The sequence below is a fragment of the Oncorhynchus nerka genome, linkage group LG18 (assembly GCF_034236695.1).
Source record: "Oncorhynchus nerka isolate Pitt River linkage group LG18, Oner_Uvic_2.0, whole genome shotgun sequence".
Taxonomy (NCBI): Eukaryota; Metazoa; Chordata; class Actinopteri; order Salmoniformes; family Salmonidae; genus Oncorhynchus; species Oncorhynchus nerka.
In genome coordinates, this window is record NC_088413.1 from 22,205,638 (window position 1) to 22,209,520 (window position 3,883).

The 3,883-nt window shown below is 43.9% G+C and overlaps 1 long non-coding RNA gene across 1 annotated transcript; it reads right to left on the reverse strand.

Annotated features, from left to right (window-relative positions):
• Positions 1–303: 303 nt before the first annotated feature.
• Positions 304–1,744, reverse strand: LOC135561550 (uncharacterized). The gene is made up of 3 exons (XR_010459553.1): positions 1,547–1,744; positions 566–748; positions 304–464 (listed from the first exon to the last, which is right to left on the reverse strand). It is a non-coding gene; the product is annotated as an uncharacterized LOC135561550 (long non-coding RNA).
• Between the last annotated feature and the right edge of the window lie 2,139 nt (positions 1,745–3,883).

The window sequence follows — 3,883 nt, forward strand, 5'->3', positions numbered from 1 at the left end:
TGGAGGGTCTTTATTTTGTCCTTTAACTCATTCAAGGTATTGGAGAATCCAGTGTGTTCTGGTAGTCTTTAATAGTTGATTCTAAGATTTGTATTTGATCCTGTACATATTTTTGCTCTTTATTCTATTTTATAGAGCCAAAAAGATTGGAGAAGTGGTTTACCCATACATCTCCATTTTGGATAGATAATTCTTTGTGTTGTTGTTTGTTTAGTGTTTTCCAATTTTCCCAGAAGTGGTTAGAGTGTCACGTTCTTTCAAAATCGAACCCAGAAGCAGACCAGGACAAGGAGAGTAGGAAGAAGGTGAGTATTTATTTACAAGTGAATGTGAATGGGTAGATATATCCAGGTGGCGTAGCGGGCAGCGGTGGTGAGTTGATGGGAGTAAATAGGTGGATCCAATGGGGTAGCGGAATCCGACGACGACCAGGCGGGAATGGGGTAAATGATCAGGGTGAGGAACTGAAGACAGAACAAACGGAGGTAAGTTTAAGGCACGCAATACGTAAAAACAACAAAACAAATTGTATCCAACTTGAGGCTGATACTATGGCACAACATACTGTTCATGGCTAACGATCCGGCAGGGAATGGATGTCAGGTCAGAGCTTTTGAAGGGGAGAGGTGATGATCAGGACAGGTGTGCAGATTACTGATAGGATACAGGTGCGGGTGAACATCGATCTCCCAACAAGCTAATTCGCCCGGCAACCAGACAGGGTGCGTTCCAGGACACCGGAAACACACTCCAGGACAGAAACACAGGCAAACACAGACTCAGGAAGTGGGATTCGTGACATAGAGTCTATGGATTCTTCAATTACAGTGAGCTGCTTTCTGACATGCTGTTCCTTCTTTTTCCGTGGTGTATTTCTGTATTGTTTTAGTGATTCACCAGAGTGAAGGCGTAGACTCAGGTTTTCCGGGTCTCTATGTTTTTGGTTGGACAGATTTCTCAATTTCTTTCTTAGATTTTTGCATTCTTCATCAAACCATTTGTCATTGTTGTTCATTTTATTCGGTTTTCTATTTGAGATTTTTAGATTTGATAGGTAAGCTGAGAGGTCAAATATACTGTTAAGATTTTCTACTGCCAAGTTTACACCTTCACTATTACAGTGGAACGTTTTACCCAGGAAATTGTCTAGAAGGGATTGAATTTGTTGTTGCCTAATTGTTTTTTGGTAGGTTTCCAAACTGCATTCCTGCCATCTATAGCATTTCTTAATGTTACTCAGTTCATTTGGCTTTGATGCCTCATGATTGAGTATTGCTCAGTTCAAGTAGACTGTGATTTTGCTGTGGTCTGATAGGGGTGTCAGTGGGCTGACTGTGAACGCTCTGAGAGACTCACTGACCTCAATGCTGGGTTGAGGTCAGTGATAAAGTAGTCTACAGTAGTACTGCCAAGAGATGAGCTATAGGTGTACCTACCATAGGAGTCCCCTCGAAGCCTACCATTGACTATGTACATACCCAGCGTGCGAAAGAGCTGCGTTGTGACTTGTTTTTGTTGGTTATGTTGCCTCTCTCTCTTTTCTCACCTGTTCCTCTCTGCTGTTTATGATCACCAGGACTGCTCCTCTCTCGTCCCAGGTTTTCTTCTTAGTAGAGAGGAAGTACAACTGTAGTCAAAGTTTCTCCATCCCTTTTGAAAATGCAGCTCTGTTGAAGAGCAAAGGTGAACACATTGAGAAACATAGCCAGTATCTTTATACTCATAAACCCACTGATATATAATTACTGTTGATTTTACTTCTAATTTTTCAGAGTTTATATCTCACCTATCACAAAAGCTTTGCCTGAAGATAGCCTCTCTCTTTAGTCAGGTTGTTGTATCTGGTCTGTATCTGGTCTTTCTCTTTAGTCAGGATGTTGTATCTGGTCTGTAGCTGATCTCTTTTAGTCAGGTTGTTGTATCTGGTCTGGAGCTGGTCTCTCTCTTTAGTCAGGTTGTTGTATCTGGTCTGTAACTGGTCTCTCTCTAGTCAGGTTGTTGTATCTGGTCTGTAGCTGGTCTCTCTCTTTAGTCAGGTTGTTGTATCTGGTCTGTAACTGGTCTCTCTCTTTAGTCAGGTTGTTTTATCTGGTCAGTAACTGGTCTCTCTCTTTAGTCAGGTTGTTGTATCTGGTCTGTAGCTGGTCTCTCTCTTTAGTCAGGATGTTGTATCTGGTCTGTAACTGGTCTCTCTCTTTAGTCAGGTTGTTGTGTCTGGTCTGTATCTGGTCTCTCTCTTTAGTCAGGATGTTGTATATGGTCTGTAACTGGTCTCTCTCTTTAGTCAGGTTGTTGTATCTGGTCTTTAGCTGGTCTCTCTCTTTAGTCAGGTTGTTGTATCTGGTCTGTAGCTGGTCACTCTCTACAGTCATGTTGTTGTATCTGGTCTTTATCTGGTCTCTCTCTTTAGTCAGGTTGTTGTATCTGGTCTGTAGCTGGTCACTCTCTACAGTCAGGTTGTTGTATCTGGTCTGTAACTGGTCTCTCTCTTTAGTCAGGTTGTTGTATCTGGTCTGTAGCTGGTCTCTCTCTGCAGTTGTGTTGATTTTATAAAGGGAGAAACTCTGGAACAAGTTGTTCCTTTTATCATCATACAATAAAGCTGCCTCTGCTCCATCTGTGAATCAACCAGGGTGAACAGGTTCAAGTTTTAAAGTCACGTGCACAAGTACAGTAGTAACTATCACACTCAACTGAACGACTTGATTAGTGTAGTATTAGCTAGCTACATAGTTGTCTTTGCTGTCTTCGTATCCAAGATAATTGTGTAGTTAGAGTGTGTAGTCTTAGAGTGATTATCTTAATTTACCGAGGTTAGCTAGCCAGCTATTTTGTCGTCCTTAACGTAGGAGACACTCCTAGCTAGCCAATAGCCAGCCAACGTCTACTGAATAGAACTTTCGCATTCCGGTCGCATTCCGCTTCGCTCCACAGGTAGTATCATATTTTCATTTAATTTCATTACAGTCCCAACGGTGTGATTTGTTTGATCGTAGCTAGCTACATAGCCGTCTTTGTTTCAAAGATAATTGTGTAGTCTAGAGCGATTTTCTAGGTTAGCTAGCCAGCTATTGTCGTTCTCCTAACGCAACGTAACGTAACCAACACTGCTAGCTAGCCAGCTAGCCCCGAAAAGCAGCATTGTAGAAACTTCACACTCAACGGAACGACTTGATTAGGGTTGTGTCAACAACGAGCTAGCCTACCTCAGCAGTACTGTATCATTTTAATCATTTTAGTCAATTAGATTCTTGCTACGTAAGCTTAACTTTCTGAACATTCGAGACGTGTAGTCCACTTGTCATTCCAATCTCCTCTGCATTAGCGTAGCCTCTTCTCTAGCCTGTCAACTATGTGTCTGTCTATCCCTGTTCTCTCCTCTCTGCACAGACCATACAAACGCTCCACACCGCATGGCCGCGGCCACCCTAATCTGGTGGTCCCAGCGCGCACAACCCACGTGGAGTTCCAGGTCTCCGGTAGCCTCTGGAACTGCCGATCTGCGGCCAACAAGGCAGAGTTCATCTCAGCCTACGCCTCCCTCCAGTCCCTCGACTTCTTGGCTCTGACGGAAACATGGATCACCACAGACAACACCGCTTACTCCTACTGCTCTCTCTTCGTCCGCCCACGTGCTCTCGCACACCCCGAGAGCTTCTGGTCAGCGGGGTGGTGGCACCGGGATCCTCATCTCTCCCAAGTGGTCATTCTCTCTTTCTCCCCTTACCCATCTGTCTATCGCCTCCTTTGAATGCCATGCTGTCACAGTTACCAGCCCTTTCAAGCTTAACATCCTTATCATTTATCGCCCTCCAGGTTCCCTCGGAGAGTTCATCAATGAGCTTGATGCCTTGATAAGCTCCTTTCCTGAGGACGGCTCACC